We start from the raw sequence: 19,220 nt of genomic DNA, 5'->3' as shown, positions 1-19,220 counted from the left end.
TTGATTCTCTGACTCTCCCACCACCACCCCCTTTTGTGCACCTTCCCCTTGTCTATTCATATTTTTCCATGAACTTGTGCTTGCTGCCAAATGAGTATAGCAAAATGGGAACTCAATTTATTTGAAAATGCATGTGTCAATGTCACAACGTGAGGAAAAAAAAAAAACTCCATCACTCAGGCCATCACTTCCCATCATGCACACACAGGCACACACGGAAAAAAATGCACAGTGTGTGTGGATTATTCTGTGGATCTCCAGGAGGGAAATGCCTTATTTCTCAGTGTAGAAGTGATTACATGTAGGTGTGAAATGATTACTTTTATAATAGTGATATTAATAGGTACTACTTGCATATAGCACTTACATGTTTTTAATATATGTGCTACATATTATCTGTATATTATATATCTATTAATGGCTTGAGCCCTCACTGCAGCCCTGCATATAGGCAGTAGCATTATGCCTGTTTTACAGATGAGGAAGCTGAGGCACAGGGAAGATAAGTAACTTGCCCAAGATCACACGGAAAGTAAGGGGCTGAGCTGGGATTCATACCCCAAAATTCTGGCTTCGGAGAGTATACTGTTGCTATTCTTTTACAATCTAACATCTATCATTTATTGAACATGACCTCTGTATAAGCCACCCTGTTTATGATGTCTCATTTATCCACATTTATTTGATACCATGGATTTAGTAGAGAATAGAACCCAGCTCCAAACCCAGGCCTATCTGATTCCAAAGTCATGCTGTCAGCCTCTGGAATACACTAGGCCCTAAGTCAATGGTAGCTTTGAAAGAAACACTCAGAGACTCAACTTAAGGGCCACCTCCTTCAGAAATGTTAGCATCATCACACACTTATAGTAATCTTACCTTGCTGGGAGCCCACACAACATTGAGCAACTGCAGCTCAAGGTTTGATGTCCTTGGGTTCCATAATTGTGTCACATGAGTTACTTGCAGCTCTCTAAGGAAAAACTTTAGTCACTTGATAGTCAGACTCATATCTTTCCCCTCTCATATCCCTGAGCACCTGGCACAGAAATTGGCACATAATGGGCACTCTCATTTGGGAGGACTTCACATGAAATCTAAAGAATGGAGGTACCACAGAAAAAGATATGGGCAATCTTTGTACCCAAAAATCTCACCCTTTGTGCATGATCCAATTATCTCTTCAGTAAGACACAACCTTGTCACTTTGCATCAATAGCAAAATTCTCAGAGCAGCAGAGATAATGTTATCCTCAGAATAACTTCTAATGAAACAAATGCAGCCTTGGGAGGCATCTCGACAAAAGTTTCATGGTAATTTTATTAAAGGACTCATCAAACTAGAGCATGATTATGTGATTTGTAACTTCTGGGTTTGATAATAATCTCATCCAATTCTCTCTTCAAAATCTCCATGGCCAGCCGGGTGTGGTTGTTCACTCCTGTAATCCTAGCACTTTGGAAGGCTGAGGTGGGTGGAACATCTGAGGTGAGGAGTTTGAGACAAGCCTGGCCAACATGGTGAAACCCTGTCTCTACTAAAAATACAAAAATTAGCTGGGTATGGTGGCAGATACCTGTAATCCCAGCTACTTGGGAGGTTGAAGCAGGAGAATCACTTGAATTCAGGAGACAGAGGTTGCAATCAGCCGAGACCGTGCCATTGCACTCCAGCCTGGGCCAAAAGAGTGAAGCTCTATCTCAAAAAATAAAAAATAAAAAAAGCCCCATGGCCAGTGCTATTATTTTAGTACTGGTTCTCATTAATTCTTCTAGTGGTCTTCCTGTCTCAGTCTATGACCTGTCCCTTCCATCCTGTCAATGGCAAAAACAAAAGGCTCTGTGACCATCAAATTTATTTCCTTTCCCTTCTAGGTGCACATATGGATAATATTCATAGCTCTTTGCAGTTAGCTAGGGCCATATGGCGGTGTTCAGTCAATCAAATGTAGGCCATCGCCATGCACGCCACTTCCAGCGTGATCTTCAACTCTCCCATTTCACAAAATGGCAGTACAAAATCAAAGAGCCTAGGTTCTTGAGTCACCATTTGGTAGAGAGCTGCCTGACGTGCATTGAACTGGGAAGAGAGAAAAATAGAACTCTTATTGAATTATGTCACTGATCTTCTGAGGTTGTTGCTTATAGCAGTTAGTGGTTCCTAACTCTAATCCACTCTCCATGACGGCAGATGAGTCAGCCTCAAGTGGAGCTTCAGTTGTATCATGTTCAGAATTTACTTGGCATTTTCTTTATTATTATTATACTTTAAGTTCTAGGGTACATGTGCACAATGTGCAGGTTTGTTACATAGGTATACATGTGCCACGTTGGTTTGCTGCACCCATCAACTCGTCATTTACATTAAGTATTTCTCCTAATGCTATCCCTCCCACAGCCTCCCACCCCTCAACAGGCCCCAGTGTGTGATGTTCCCTTCCCTGTGTCCGTGTATTCTCATTGTTCAACTCCCACTTACGAGTGAGAACATGCGGTGTTTGGTTTTCTGTCCTTGTGATATTTTGCTGAGAATGATGGTTTCCAGCTTCATCCATGTCCCTGCAAAGGACATGAACTCATCCTTTTTTATGGCTGCATAGTATTCCATGGTGTATATGTGCCACATTTTCTTTATCCAGTCTATTACTGATAGATGTTTGGGTTGGTTCCAAGTCTTTGCTTTTGTGAATAGTGCCACGAAAAACATACGTGTGCATGTATCTTTATAGTAGCATGATTTCTAATCCTTTGGGTATATACCCAGTAATGGGATTGCTGGGTCAAATGGTATTTCTAGTTCTAGATCCTTGAGGAATTGGCACACTGTCTTCCACAATGGTTCGACTAGTTTACACTCCCACCAACAGTGTAAAAGCATTCCTATTTCTCCATATCCTCTCCAGCATTTGTTGTTTCCTGACTTTTTAATGATCGCCATTCTAACTGGTGTGAGATGGTATCTCATTATGGTTTTGATTTGCATTTCTCTGATGACCAGTAATGATGAGCATTTTTCATATGTCTGTTGGCTGCATAAATGTCTTCTTTTGAGAAGTGTCTATTCATATCCTTTGCCCGCTTTTTGATGGGGTTGTTTCTTTCTTATAAATTTGTAGATTCTGGATATTAGCCCTTTGTCAGATGGATAGATTGCAAAAATTCTCTCCCATTCTGTAGGTTGCCTGTTCACTCTGATGATAGTTTCTTTTGCTGTGCAGAAGCTCTTTAGTTTAATTAGATCCCATTTGCCTGTTTTGGCTTTTGTTGCCATTGCTTTTGGTGTTTTAGTCATGAAGTCTTTGCCCATGCCTACATCCTGAACGGTATTTGCCTAGGTTTTCTTCTAGGGTTTTTATGGTTTTAGGTCTTACATTTAAGTCTTTAATTCATCTTGAGTTAATTTTTGTATAAGGTGTAAGGAAGGGATCCAGTTTCAGCTTTCTACATATGGGTAGCCAGTTTTCCCAGCACTATTTATTAAATAGTGAATTCTTTCCCCATTGCTTGTTTTTGTCAGGTTTGTTACTTGGCATTTTCTATCCAACATGAAAGAGTCTTCTGGCCAGGGTACATGTCTTGTACATCTCTGAACCCTCAGTACTTAACACAGGGTCTGACGCAAAGAAGCCAGCCAGCAAACCTCTTTCAGTAAATATTTAAGAATGTCTACTGTGTACCTGACATTCTTCCAGGCACTAGAGAGAATAGGTGATCCAGATGAATTCCCTTATTTCCCAGAGCTTATATTCTAGTAAGGGAGACAGACCATAACATACAAACAAACACATATTTTAGTATAATTTCAGATCCTTATGAGTATGATGAAAGAAATGAAGTGAAGCAGTGGTGTAGAGACCAACTTAGGGTGGAGGAATTTTGCCCATGATATGGTCTGAATGAGGCTTCTCCAAGGAGAAGACATTTAAATTAAGACTGAAATTTATTCTTACATTCATTTAACAAACATTTTTTGAGCACTTAATATGTATTATTCACTATGCTAGGAGTGAGAAATTGAGAGATGTTTGCTGAGTGAAGTAAAATAAATTTAGCATGAAATCCCATTCTTTTGCTTGGCCTTGTTGACCTAACTTCAATGTAACCTCAAAAAAAGAGAGAGAGAAGTCAAAACAGAGAAGGGAGAAAAAGACAGAGAAGGGAGAAAAAACAGAGAAGAAAGGTCAGAGTTTTAGTCCATTCAGGCTGCTATAACAGAATACCTTAGACTGGATCAATTATAAACAACGGATATTTATTATTCATATTTTGGAAGCTGGGAAGCCCAAGACCCAGGTACCAGCAGATTTGGTGTCTGTCGAGGGCTCGCTCTCTGCTTCAATGATGGCACCTTCTTGCTGAGTTCTCACATGGTGGAAGAAATCAACAAGCTCCCCCAGGCCTCTTTTATAAGAGTACTAATCCCATTCATGAGGGTGGAGCTCATGATATATAATTACCCCCAAAGGCCCCACCTTTTAATACTATCACCTTGGGGGTTGGGTTTCAACATATGAATTTTGGGGGGGGACACACATTCAGACCATAGCATTCCACCCAGGCCCCCCAAAATTCATATCCTTCTCACATGCAAAATACATTTATTTCATCCCAACATCCCCAAAAGTCTTAATTTCTTCCAAAATCAATTTTAAAGTCTAAGTCTCATCTAAATATCAACCTATTCCAGATATGGATGAGACTCAAGGCGTGATTCATGCTGAAGCAAACTTCTCTCCACATACTCAACAATGTGAGCCTGTGAAACCAAAGTTATGTGCTTCCAAAATATAATGGTGGAATAGGCCTAGGATAGACATTCCTATTCCAAAATGGAAAAACAGGAAGGAAGAAAGAGGTAACTTGTCCCAAATAAGTCTAAAACCAACATTGCAAACAACATTAAATCTTAAGGTTTGAGAGTCATCTCCTTTGACTCCGTGTCCTGCCTTACAGATACATTGGAGTGGGATTGGGCCCCCAAGACTCTGGATGACCCCATCTCCATGGCTTTTCGGCCACAGCCTATACTGGAGCTCTCACAGGTCTGAGTCTTGTGCCCATGGCTCTCCCAGGCTGGAGTTGCACATTGGTGGCTCTACAGTTCTGGGTCTCAGGGGCAGTCCTGCTCCCACCCACCCTGGCTCTCACTTTTGCTCTTTGTGCTCTCTCATTTCCACATGTTTGAATCTGCTGTTTCATTTCCTGGAGGCCTGCCCACCCACATCCTTTTTCCAGTTAACTTCTCATCCTATGGACCCAACTCGGTATCTCCTTCTTTTTTTTTTTTTTTTTTTAGACGGAGTCTCACTCTGTCGCCCAGGCTGGAGTGCAGTGGTGCAATCTTGGCTCACTGCAAGCTCTGCCTCCCGGGTTCACACCATTCTCCTGCCTCAGCCTCCCAAGTAGGTGGGACTACAGGGGCCCGCCATCAGGCCCAGCTAATGTTTTTGTATTTTTAGTAGAGACGGGATTTCACCGTATTAGTCAGGATGGTCTCAATCTCCTAACCTCGTGATCCGCCCGCCTCGGCCTCCCAAAGTGCTGGGATTACAGGCGTGAGCCACCGCGCCCAGCCGGTATCTCTTCTTTTGAGAAGCTTCATATAATCCCTCTAGATCAGGGTTTCTCCACAGCAACACTATGAACATTTTGGGTCAGATAACTATCTGTTGAAGGGGATTGTCCTGCCTGTTGTAGGATGTTTAACAGCATCCTCAGCCTCTACCCTTTAGATGCTAATAACAAACCATCACTCCAGTTGTGATAACCAAATACGTCTCCAGACACTGTCAAATGTCCCCTAGGGGTCAAAAAGTCACCTGTACCTGAAATGAATGAAGAAAGATGGAGAAGGATGATACTTCCCTGGGTCACCATGACATAGGAAATTACTGTGATACTCCCCACCCTATCTTAGCATTATTCATACTGGATTATAAAGGCCAACTTCCCCCATGATACTGTAAAAACACAAGGATCTGTACCAGCACATTGCCTATGCCTGGCACATACTGGACTTCCAATAAATGTGAATGAATGAATGACCCAACCAGAGTTAGACACTCAGGAATAGTCAATGAACTTCATCTCCCCATAATTCCCTTCAGAGTTAGTCTCCCTCATCCAGATTCTAGGTTTGTTGGTCTTTCTGAGAAGTTGGACTTCCATGATTACAATTACCACAGCTCCAGTGCAGACTTCTGTGTGGACTATCAACATCCCAGTTACCAAGAAAGTCAAGGTTTTTTGTTGTTGTTGCTGTTGTTTCTTTCGTTCTAGGATTTAGTGTCAAATTTAAATTCAAGCTTAAAAACTGGTCAGCCCTCTCTCCAATTCCATAATGGCATAGTGCTCTTCCTAAAATCTCAGTTCCTTGGGAGCCATTGCCCTGATTTATTCATTTTTGTAACTCTACCCACACCCAGTTTCCCAGCACTGTCTCCTGTGTGTACAGAGACATGAAGGAGGTCAGCAGGGTGATATTTGTTGAGTATGTGGCAAGCAGGCACCCCTCTAAACTCTGTGAAGACAAGGACCTGTTCACCACTGAATATCCCAAGCTTTTATCCTTCATAATAAAGGAATGAATGAATGAGTGGGTGGGTGGATGAAGCATCATTCTTAGTGTTTCTCATATGTGGTTTCCATCAACCCTCATGGAAAGCCCATGAGTCAGGTATGATTGCCCCTTGTAAATCTGATGAAAATAAAAAGGAGCTCTGAATAATTGTCACTTGATATTAAATCAGACAACTAAGACATGATAGATCAGAGTCCAAACTTAGGTTTGCTTGACTCCAAAGTCCATACTTTAAATATTCGTTGAATGAATTTAGTTGAACTGATTTGAACCTTCCAGAACTGATGGTGACTGACCATCGTGGCAGGATTTGAGGGCCCCAGTAACTTTAGGGACTCTTCTTTACACAGATCCCACTGGGTTTAAAGGTGCTTCAAGGACACACCTGGGGCATAACAAGTCTTTCCTGAAGTGCATTTTTATCTCAGACACACCTCACTAGGGAGGATAGGGTCAACTGGGAGCCACATTTGAAGAGAGAAATTCACATGCTTGATTTGTCTGAAGAGGAAAACAGGAGAGACAGGGAGCTCAAGGTCAGGGTAGGAAGGACTGAAGCTAAAGAGTCTGGAAAATACACCACTCTGGGGGCCACTAGCACCGACTTCGCACCTCTACAGGGCTGTCCCACAAGAGAAGGTTTGTGCTTGTTTTATATTGTCCCAAGTGGTTATCAGAACAAAAGGTACAGGTGGAGCGTCAGTGATAATGAAGACAGAAGGGGAAAAGAGAGGAAAAAGAAAGAGTGGAACTGAGCTTTCTTGGGTGAATCTATATTCTCTGCAGCCTATCAAGCCTGACTCCAACAACTTCCTGAAAGGCTGGTAGGTGCTCACACAGAATAGCTGTTATTATAGTTACTGTAATTACAATTAATATTATTAGAGGAAATTTGAGCATGGGGTTAGGTTGAAGCAGTTGATCTTTAAAGTTCCTTCAACCCCAGGGGTCCCTGATTTTTACTCAGGAAGCCCGCAAGCATGATGCTTTCCTTCTTTGTAGTAATCTTGCCATCTCACCTCCACTGCCCTTCACTGCTGTCTCTTCAATCTTTCCACCTCACCAATTCAAAATACTCTCCTAACACATGACAATAAAGTGCAAATAGCAGAAATCAAATCCCAAGTTTCTGTCAAACCATCTAATCATAAAACTGCCAAAGTCAAATGCAGAAAGTCTGTTGATTAACACTCCCTGTTACAACAATGTAAGCCTGACTGAGAGCTTGAGCAGGTGGCTGGGAGTTACATCAGCCATCCTGACTCTGGACCTAAGCAGTCCTTCCAGAATATCCTCCTGAAACACAGAACTTTCCCAGGCCTCCACAGTGCCTGTCCCAGCACCACGAGAGAGCAGCTGGGTGGCCCTATGCTTTTTTCTATTGTCTTGTCAGTGGATCAAGGGTGGATGAAGCCCAGCTAAGTAGATGCCCAAGGGGTAACCTGCAAACCCAATGTGTAAACCATTTGGGAGAAGTGGAAATATGCAGATCATTCCCACCACAAGTCCAAGTACAGTCAGGATATGTTCTAGCAGACTGTTACCATGTATAAACAATCCCTCCTCCCCACACAGTTTTTTCTTAGTCATTTATTGTGCAACAAATGTGAACATTCTGTTGTAATAGAGTATATTCATTCAGAAAATATTTATTGATACCTATTATTTGCCAAGCAAATTTACACACATACTCGTGTTCTATAAACTAACTATATGGCTGCATATGATTAACAGGACACACATAGACACACAAGGATACACAGACACACACATTTCGCAAATGGGGGCACATACATGAATAAACAAAAGTCCATGTAGAAACATAGCAGTGTTTATACACACAAGGATATAGTCATACAAGAGCATGCATATTACATTAGAGTCTTTGTGCAAGTGACAGAAACCTACCTAACTCACATTGGCTTTCATTAAAAGGGGAATTTAGAATCAAGGTGAGGTGCGACAATGAAGATGAGGCAAAACAAGGATGTAACTTGGCCTCAGAGTCGCCTAATTCAGAACCATGGACTTTATTGACCTCTTTACTCACTTTGGTCTCTATTTCTCTGTGTGTTAGCTTCACACAAAAAGCAAATGTGCAGTCAAATATGGAAAACACAGCATTTCTCCATGTGTGGGAAACATAGCCACACACCTGCTGATCTCCAGCCACATGTCATGGTATATAGAAGCAGATACATGGCAGATAAATACAAGTGCTTTCTGGTTCCTAGGTCAAAAATCCAAGAGAAGGGACAATTGATTCCAGTGCCCATCTGTTTTAGTTAGTTTAGGGTAAGTTATGCTACAGTAACAAAATTAAAAAACAACAACAACCAAACCTTAAAATCTTCATAGCTCATTCCTACAAGGTTTATTTTTCACTTCTGCTAAGTTTTATTATGGGCTGCCTATAGCTCTGCTCCATATCACCTCCTTTCCGGGAACCAGGATGACGGAACAGGCTTTATCTGAATACCATACGTCTCATGGCAGAGGGAAAGGAGAAAAGGTGGCAAGCTATGAAAGGGCTCTTAGAAGTCATACCCAAGTGTGACATGTGTCTGGACCCTCATTCCATTGGCAAAAGTAAGTTGTTCAGGCATCCTAACTTCAACAGGGGGAAGAGGGCAATAAATGTTCTGAAGAGTAACACAATCTACCACATTGTCTCCTGACCATCTGTGACCAGGTAAGTGGGTACTAGAAGCGACTCATTCCATGATAAGTTGATTAAGCCAGGAGGCAGGATCAGATTGAACTACTATTGTAGTTTTGGCAGTAATGCTGAGAATAAGGAAAGGAAAAAGAATTGCCCCAAATGGGGGTTGATGGGCAGATAATAACATTGTATTATAGAGATATCTCAAATAAATGAAAGTACAAACATGTGCTAGGCCCAACAAACTATACAACATATACGCGTACACACACTGATAACTCCCACACACTAATAGAGCACACATATGCAGATGTGTATACACATGTCCACACATATGAATCTGTAGTTGTGCATGTGTGTGCACACGTTGGTGTTCAGTCTACCCTTATTTACATGTTAACCCACACACAGCACATGCCACCCTCAGGCACATATGCACACTCTAACTCAGCGGGAAGTGGCTGCTTCTGCCGCTGGAGAGATCAAAGGCAGCTGCTCCCTCTGCATATTTAAGGAACCCCTGCTGCTTCCCTGTAGCTCTTAGCTGAGCCCCCTGCCTAGCCAAAGCCCCACTCTGGGAAATGCCTCCCACCCCCCAACTCCACCCCAGGGGAAAGACTTTGGAATCGAATCACTTCCTTCCCCAAACCTTTTGGGAAAGACCCAGAGAAAGTCCCTTGGCTGGCCTGGAGGATCAGCCTGGCTCTGGCTCCAGAGCCCACTGCTGCAGTGAGGGGTGTCAGGCTGAGCAGAGAGCCTCACTGGGGCAGCAAAGATCTGTCCCAGAAAAAGAAGGACTGATGCTGCCCATTCACCCAGAACTCCTATTTCCCCTGGAGGAACACTCATGCTGCCCAGAGGCTTGCAGTAGCATTTGAGTCTTTGTGGAACAAGCCCCAAACAGGGAGCCCAGCTTTACCAAAAACTTATTTGGACCAGTCACTTCTCCCCAATAAGTTTCTAAGAACTGTAAAAATTCCAAGCTACTTGAGACCATCCAATCCAGGAACGGCAAATACCTGGTACCCCTACCCCGGCCCCAGTTCATATGACACCATGGCAGGCATCACTCATCTACCCTCTCCAGCCAACTCTGGATGTGGCTCTTCAATATTTTTGTACAAGATACTTTTTATGGAGATACTAATTCATCAAAATAGACACATGAAAGGAAACCTTTCATCATACCTGATGTAATCCTAGGACTTCATTGAATCCATGAGAAAAATGAGACCCAGAGGGAAAAAGACTCTTCTAACCCCCCAGAAGTAAATCAGGGGTGGAAATAGATGAACCCTCAGCCTTTGCCTCCCCCCGCCTCCCAGATTTCAACCAGACATGCCAAGTGGGTTTCATCTTATTTGCCACCTCTGATCAATTGACAATGGCTACATGAAACGTGTTGAGAAGAATCTCAAGACTATGCCTGGACTTGGAAGGAAAGGGCATTATGATCAATGACCAACATTTTGCCATCAGCACAGGCAAGAGTTGGCATGCAGAGTTGGGCACATGCAGAGGTGGGCACATGCAGAGTTGGACATCAGGCCCTATTCTAGGATAAGCCATGTTTATATGGGGACAAATGATACACTTTTCTATACATGCAAGATAATAATCCTGACCTGCCTGCCTGCAAAAGGAAATGTGCTTTTTTCAGGAGTGAAGATGCTTTGGGTTGAAGTCTGTGGGAGCCTGTTTAAAATGTCACTGCCAGGGAAGAGAGGAGTCTTGGAATCAAGCGTCAACCAGCATTTCTTATTACCCTTGGGAACTTGCAGAAGCCTATTTCTATGGCTGATTTGATCTGCTCATCAGAAAATATGAGCATAGCATTCAAACTCTCTTGATCCTTTAAGTGATACTAACAATACCAAAACACCAATAATAATAATGATGACAATTTATAGAGCACCTACCTTATGTCAGGTACTATGCTTGGCTCTTTACACACTAATTCTCTCAACATTGTTGCAAGCTAGGCTGTATATCCATGCTTTAAAGACAAAGAAATGGATGCTCAGAGATGTGATATTGACTTGCTCATTATCACTATGGTAGTAAGAGGTAGGAGATGAGCCCACATCTGTGTGATGCCAAAGACTTTTTTCTTTGTACTAAATAATGGTCAGATCTGTTTTGGATCAAAATAAGAGACATGAACTCTGTGAGTAACAAAGGCAATAGCTTTGGGGTGAGGGTGGAAGGAATGAGGTATTGGTTCCTAAATCTTAGTAATGTTTCTCCTGTCCCTCACTTCTTAAATTCTGTAACTACCTTTCTATGGAATTTAAAACTAGACCATCAGTATCAACCAGATTTCTAGGTTTCTGCAAACAGGTTTTGTAAAACTTTTATTTTAAATGCTGAATGCTGTTTAATATGGCTTATTCCTCTTTTTTTTTTCAACACTAAAAGCATCACACCACTAATGGAGAAAATGGAAAAAATACAAAGAAACATACAGAAGAAAATAAGAAATATCCCTAATTTCCTAACCTCTCTACCAGAAATAGCCATTGTTAACACTTTGGCATACAATCTTCCAAAACTTTTTCCATATATATTTTGTTTACATGGTGAATTCATACCACAATATTGTTTTTCTAGTCTACATTTTCTTTTAATGGTATCTCATGCTACTCATCTGCAGCCTCATTTTAACTCACTGGTTAGCAATCCATTGTGTGGATATATTTTATTTACCAATACCTATTATTGGCATTTAGGTTGTTTCCAATTAAATATCATTATCATTAAAAATATTATAACCAAACCTTTGCAAATCTTCATGGTACATAATTTTCTTAGAATACATTCCTAGAATTTGGGAATCAAATATATACATATTTTGAGGATTTTGTTACCTAATCCAAATTGTCTTATGGAAAAATTTGAATCAATTTACTAATTCTATCAGCTTCTTCATATCCTCACCAAAACTGGACATTTCAGTTTTAAGTCTGACTGCTTCTTAACACTTGTGAACATGAAAACAGAGTGATGCACTTTGGAGGGGTCCCAGGGAGCATGCATGGGGCACAGGCATTGACTGTGGAAATGGACATGTTGATTTATTCAAGTGGACAAGTGTTAGTATCACTTGAAAAGAAGGTGGTGATATACCCGGTCATGTGACAATGCTCCATACAACTGCACTGCATAGACCCAGATTTACCACACTGTGGAGTGCTGTCTTCCCAGCCAGAGAGCAAACCCTGTGAGGGAAGGGACTATCCCCTGTTTGTCTCTAAAACATACACGGGTCTAGCACAGGGTCTCGCACACTGGTAGTAGCTCTAAATCAGTTGTCTTCATCTCTGTCAATACATAAATCTCTGGAACTTAAAGCATCCAGCCTATGGTCCCACTAGGAAACTGGAAAGAGAGATGGCCTGGCTCAAGGGAGCAGGCATGGAGCTTGGATTCAAGAGTTCTGAGCTCAAGTCCTGGTTCCCCTGCTTATGTTGGACAAGTTCCTTAACTTCTCTGAATCTACTTGCCTCATCTAGAAAAAAGAGATAATAATACAGACTCCACAGGCCTGAGTAATTAAGTCAGATATTGCAAGTGAAAAAGCCTTGCAAATAACAGACACTGCATTGATGCTTTTTGGACTATGGTCATAGCAAACACTTGGAGTTGTTTTATGTATGCTCCTTACCTGGGGCAAAAATGCAACCTCAGAATTCATCAGTTCAAATATTTCTCCTTTTTAAGGTCTGAATAAATGATCAGGGTTGGGGTGTTCAAGCAGACAGACCTGAGTTTGAATCCTGGATTTACCACTTACTAGCTCTGTGACTTTGGGCAAGAAACCTAAATATTTTGAATCTAAGTTCTTCTTAACTATAAAATGGGGATAATAATGCTTACATCACAAAGGAAATAATATATCTGTTGTGAGGACTGAAGGAGATATTATAGTATAAGTGCTCAGCCCCAGTATAGTAGAAACTCAAGAAATATCCCTTTCTCCTCCCTAACAACTATAAGGAGGGCTCCCCTATCAATCAACCTCAGCTTTCTATCATCTTTTGTTGTGTAAAAAATTACCTCAACATGTATTGGCTTAAAATAACAACCATGCATTTAGTTCAGAATTCTGTGGATCAGCAATTTGGGCTGGGATAAGCTGGGTGGTTCTTCTGCTGGCCTCTACTGAGCCCATTCATGTAGCTACAGTTAGCTAGCAGTCTGTAGCCTCATCCACATGTCTGGCAGATGGCTGAGTATCAGCAAGGGCAAAGGAGGTAACTGGATCTCGGGTCTCATCATCCAGCAGGCTCTCTGGGGCTCATTCAAATAATGGTAAGTGCAGATTTCCAACAGCAGAAAGAGGGCTAGTCACTGGGCACAAGTTTGCTGATGCCCTTCTGGCCAAAACCAGATATATAGCCAAGTCTAAATTAAAATGGTGAATAGACTGTACTTCTGGATGGGAGGGGCTCCAAAGTTTCATTATAAAGGGGTATTCATATCAGGATGGGAAGAATTTGTGGGTATTTTTTGCAGTCTACCTCAGAGGTGAGTGCTTCTTCCAGGGCTATCTGTACCCTATGGTCTAATCACTCCCCTAGAAAGTAAATCTCCTCTATGCATGTCAGGAAAGTCTTCCATAACTTTCCCAGGGCACCCTGAAGTCAATGCCAAAATGGTACCACGATCCCCAGCCTAGAAGCCTGCAGAGCTGGAGACAAAAACAAAAGAACAAATGCTTAAATTATCTGATGAATGTCAGATACATTAAACTAATTTATGTAATAATGTAAGCATAGTGATGGGAAGGTAATATGAGAGACATAAATTATACATTATTATTGTCAGCTCTAGCACTTATCTTAGTAGCATGTCAAAATACATCCTGATATGTTAACATTTATAGAAATGAACAACAAGTTCTTGTGCTCAGGGATTCGGCAGTGAGAAGCTGGATGTCATTTGCATGTGTACACTAAGCCGTCGTCTTTCCTGGGACTGACAAGGTAAGAAGTGGATGCCCTGTGTGCTTAGCTAGAGAGCCCTCAGCTAGAATCCATCCTCCTGGCATGGGCTCCAGGGTATGGTTAATGTGGGAAGCCATGAAAGTGCATCCTCTTGGGATCAGACTCACAACTTATCAGCTCTTTGATCCAATTCATTGCTCCTCTACAAACCTCAGTTTCCACACCTGTGAAATGGGATTAATAAATCTGTCTTCAAAAGATTGTAATAAGATAAAATGAAATTATTTTGTTTTTCTTCTCACTGAGATATCTCTTGGGTAGTGACAATAGGGGTATACATAAATCAATCTTAGACATTGGAAGTCTAAAGGAAGGCTGTCCCCTCATCCCAAGTACAGCTAAAGTCTGCCTGACTATTATTTTGTTTATTTATCTCCATTCTATCCATAAGTTACTGTCTGATGTTCACCATCCCTTGTTGTGTTATGGTCAGACTATAATTCTCATGTCCAGAGTATATATAGTACTGGAAAGTTCCTAATAGCAACATCCCAGGGCTGGCAAAAGTCTGCATGGAACTGCGGGTTGATCTTGGACACATCCAGGGCCTGGCCTCTAAGGCAGGCAAGACTCAGGGTCTGAGAGACTCAGAAAGCTCTAAACACCAGAGGAATCTGTAAGTAAGACAGCTCCCTCAGGGAAGTATGAACCTGGGAAGGGAATCTGGCATACAGGGTCAGGCAAGTGGGTAGCCCTCATCAGGAGGGATGACCCAAGGATGACAGGCATGACCCAGGTACAACCCTGGCATCAGGACAAGGGGTGGGCCTCCAGCAAAACCAGAGGCAAGCCCTCAGCCTAGGCAACCCGAGGGCAGGGGAGCTGAGAGGAGAGGCAGGTTCAGCAGAGCACCCCCAGAGGGATACCACGCACAGCCCCCAGAAGCAAAGCAGAAGTAGATCAAAGCTGTTTCAATCCTGCCTGCCCGGTGTACCCATTGCTATGGGCATAAGAACAGGCTGAAACTACAGGGAGGAAAAGGGAGACTGACACCGAAAGTGGGGAGTTGGAGAAGCAGAAGCCAGAGATGGGGATGGGTGGTGTCAATGGTCCTGAGGCTGGAAACTAGACCCGTGGATTCCGTTCTCCTCTTTCCTTAAGTTCCCACTTTCCAGGCCTATTATTCGTTCTACAGTTTGAACTTAGACAAGTCCAGATCTCCTTCTAGACTTCTGTTTTTCCATTTTTACTACGAGCCAAAGAGGCCAAAATTGCCATTCCTCTTAGTCCGTGCCACTTCCAGGCCAGCTGCCCAGGTCACTCCTCCTGAGATATTGCACCCTGGCTAGCCTGCCTTGCTTGCTTCTCAAACTTCATTCCACCCCATCCACTCCACTTCCCAGGGTCTAGGTGAGGTGTCCTGGGTTTGCAGCAATAAGTGTATTTGAAGTTTCCAGAGACACCCTCAAGGCCATGTGTGCCCTGCTGTAATACATCGCTAGACATCTAACTCAACAAGTCAAAATGAATACACCCTAACCCTATCATAGCAGATTCCAAAGAAGGAGCTCCACCATTAGAATGTGACCTCTTCAAGGTCAGGACACATTTTATAAACCATCTGTGTATCACCATTTGTCCAGTAATGCCTAGTGCTTTAGATGAAAGTCAGAAAATGTTTGATGACTGAGAAGTCATGGGTCATTTTGAGGAGAAAATTAGCAGAGAAGAGACTCCCTTTTGTTGAATGTATTCTGGTTGCTATGGCCAGAACAACACATGACATTCAACTAGAGCAGGAGTCAGCAAACTATGACCCCTGGGCCACCTCCTCCTCTTTCTGTAAATAAAATTTTATTGGAGCACACCTGATGTTTTTTTTGTTTGTTTGTTTGTTTGTTTTTTTGTTTTTAGCTATGGCTGCTTTCATATTACAATGTCAGAGTAGAGTGGCTGTGACAGACTGTCTGGTCCTTTACAGAAAAAGTTTGCTGAACTCTGAACTAGAGAATCATGGAATATAACACATAGTCAAGCACAGATTGCCATGCAAACAGACCCTAAAACTCTCTCCATTGCCATTGCCATTTCCTTCCTCCACAATAGACACGATGCCTTCCTCGGCTCAGTTTTCCTAGGCACTGTGTTGGCATAGTGACCACAGGTCTCTCACCACCTGAGAGAGCAAGAAAGTGGAGGTGCCCCAGAAGCAGGCTTCAGCTGGCAGGAAGGCCAATCCCCTCTTCATCTGATCTACAACCCCCCTGACACCCAACCAGCAATATCATTTTCCCCATCTCCTTGCAAAGCCAAGCAACTTTGCCCACCCATTTGCCATTCGACAAAGTCTTTTAAACAGATGACTTTTAATAAGTTAATCCATTCATTGTCTGGAGCTCTGAAAACTGACATAAAAGCACAATGACGCCTAATTAAACTTGTTCTGTGAAAACTAATTTGTCAAACCCAGAAGCACAGTTCATAGATAAATGCTAATATTTGAAAGTCAAATTAAAGTTGAAAAGGTTTGTAATAACAGTTAATTAACTCTTGTTTTGTTTTCCTTCACTGCAAACTTGAACCAACTGCATTGCGGGCGCCTCTTTAACATTTTGGACCACAAAGATAAAATTCAAAGCTTTGAGATACGCCTTTGATGTTGGTATTCTCTGCAGATTCGATATTATTTTAAGTCTCTTTGTTTAAAAATTCATTTTTATTATCCCTGCATGAAATGCATGGCAATTCCCCAAATAACGAGCCATCAGTGCAATTAACATCGTCGATCGACACCAGCGTCCTGATAATTAATACAGACGCGCTGCCTCCCCAGCGAGAACTGTGAGGGCTTGATTTTTCAGAGCAACTGTTCATTTACAGACTCAGCTTCAACCTAATGAAAATGGATTGTGAAACTTTAATGAACAAGACTTTGCTGTCATAATAATAAAGACTTTGAAACAACGCAGAGGCCTCCATAGCAAGCGTCTGGCGCTGTGCTTGTTGCTACGGTACATCAAACCAATTAAGCCATATGATGAATATTTACACCGAGGTTTTTTTCAACTCTATGACATAAGATAAACTCGTAAAAGTGAGCATTAATTCTGCATCAACAGTTTCTGACATTACATTGCAGCAAAGACGCATCTGCCCAGCCAAGAGGCTGTGTGTGCCCACCTCTGTTTTGTCTTAATAAATGTCAACAAAGGATTAGAACATTCTGAAAATCCAATTTGCATACACAGGTCACGAATACAAGTGAGAGGAAAATCTCTTCCTTGAGGTGCGTGCGTGTGTATTTTGCTTGTGGGTATGTGTATAATAGCTTATATGGGCCTGTATGTGAATGTGAGCATCTCTGTACTTGGTAGAGTGTGTGCCTGCTTTGTCCCTGTGAATCTATGGGTGTGTATAACAGCGCACAAGCTCATCTCCCTGTGCACATATCATATTTGTGTATACATTTATATCTTTGTGAGTGTGTTTATGAGAGTGATTTTGTGGGTTGGTTTGAGTTAGTGTAACCATTTCTTATATTCACTCAACAATGTTTATTGAGCATCTATTATGTACTACACAATGTGGAGTTAAAATCGTTGTGAAATCTTTTAAAGCATCTCTACTCAGGGAGCTATGATCTTGTGAGGTTTCTATATGTTACTTAATAGCCAATCACAGTAAAACAGGATAAGTGCTAAGATCAGGAGAGGAGAGAGTGTTTTTGGCATACATAGCTGGGACATATAAATCAAGAGAAATCAGAAAAGACTTCTCAGAGGAACAGGCACTTAAGCTAGGACCTGAAAATAAGAGGGAGTTAGCCAGACAAAGGAAAGAAGTCAGGTGAAGAAGAGGCACCTAGGTGCCTTTGTGTGCATATGTGTACCTGTGTGCAGGTCGATAGATTTTGTCCAGGGCCATGTGAATGCCTATGTGTGTGCTTTGAGCAATCCATGTGTGCATGAGCCTCTGTATACCCAGGCCTCAGTGTCTGGGAATCACAACACTCTCTGGCAGGAAATATCTCAAAACTAGACACTGTATTTTAAATGATCAATTGGAGAGCAAATGAATATGTCTTTGGCATGCTCTGGATTCCAAACAATTTTTGGAATCCAGCAACTCTGGATCTAACAGTCCATTGCCCCTATTTCTAATCTAACCCAAGTTTGCAAGTGAAGCTTTCATATACCTACTATATTGTCTGTAACTCTCATTTACAAAAGCATAGAAGGTACCAAAGGTTAATTGAAGATTGATTTACTCTCTGATTTTTGAGCATGAGCTCCGTGGTTTGGGCATTTTTAAATCAGGGATTTACAGACAATCTTCTCCTAGAAGTAAGAATGTCAGATATAGGCAAGCCAACTGAACTACACTAACCTCTGAGCTTCATTGTATCCCAACCACACACAACTGTGTGTACAAAAGAGTAAGCCCTCACAATAGTATGGTAAAAAGAAAAAGAAAAAAAAAAGAAGAAGAAAAATAGAAGCGAAGGAAGAAAGGAAGGAAGGAAGGAAGGGAGGGAGGGAGGAAGGAAGGGAGGAAGGGAGGGAGGGAGGGAGGGAGGGAAAGAAGGGAATTAGTGCTGCTCCTCAGCTGCCCCTGTGCTTCTGTGCTTCTTAGACAAGCTATGTAGGAGCAATGCAGGATTCCACAGTCTGTTTTCCAGTTGGAGAATAGGTCATCACTTATACTATCTCTGTCCAGAATGCACCCAGGTACAAGTAAGGAAGCAATCGAGATATGCCAGCCAAAAGAGCTGTCACAAACCCATGTGCTTTAACCATGGGCAGCCCTTCAGGGATTTGGAAACTCATTTTACTCACAAAATTCTTGGATGTTATTTTTCCAGCCTACAGAAGAGGAGAGGCAGTCAATTAAATTTATTGAGAAAAACTACTATTTGCAGATGCAGCAATAGCAGTGATGAGGCAGAAGTTTGCTCTGGAGCCATTTATCACAGGGGCAAACAGTCCTACCCACCTTCCCAAGGACCTTACTAAGTAGTGGCTGGTGTTAATAG

Source organism: Pan troglodytes, chromosome 9 (genome assembly GCF_028858775.2).
Source record: "Pan troglodytes isolate AG18354 chromosome 9, NHGRI_mPanTro3-v2.0_pri, whole genome shotgun sequence".
Classification (NCBI taxonomy): domain Eukaryota; kingdom Metazoa; phylum Chordata; class Mammalia; order Primates; family Hominidae; genus Pan; species Pan troglodytes.
This window is presented reverse-complemented; position numbering follows the sequence as displayed.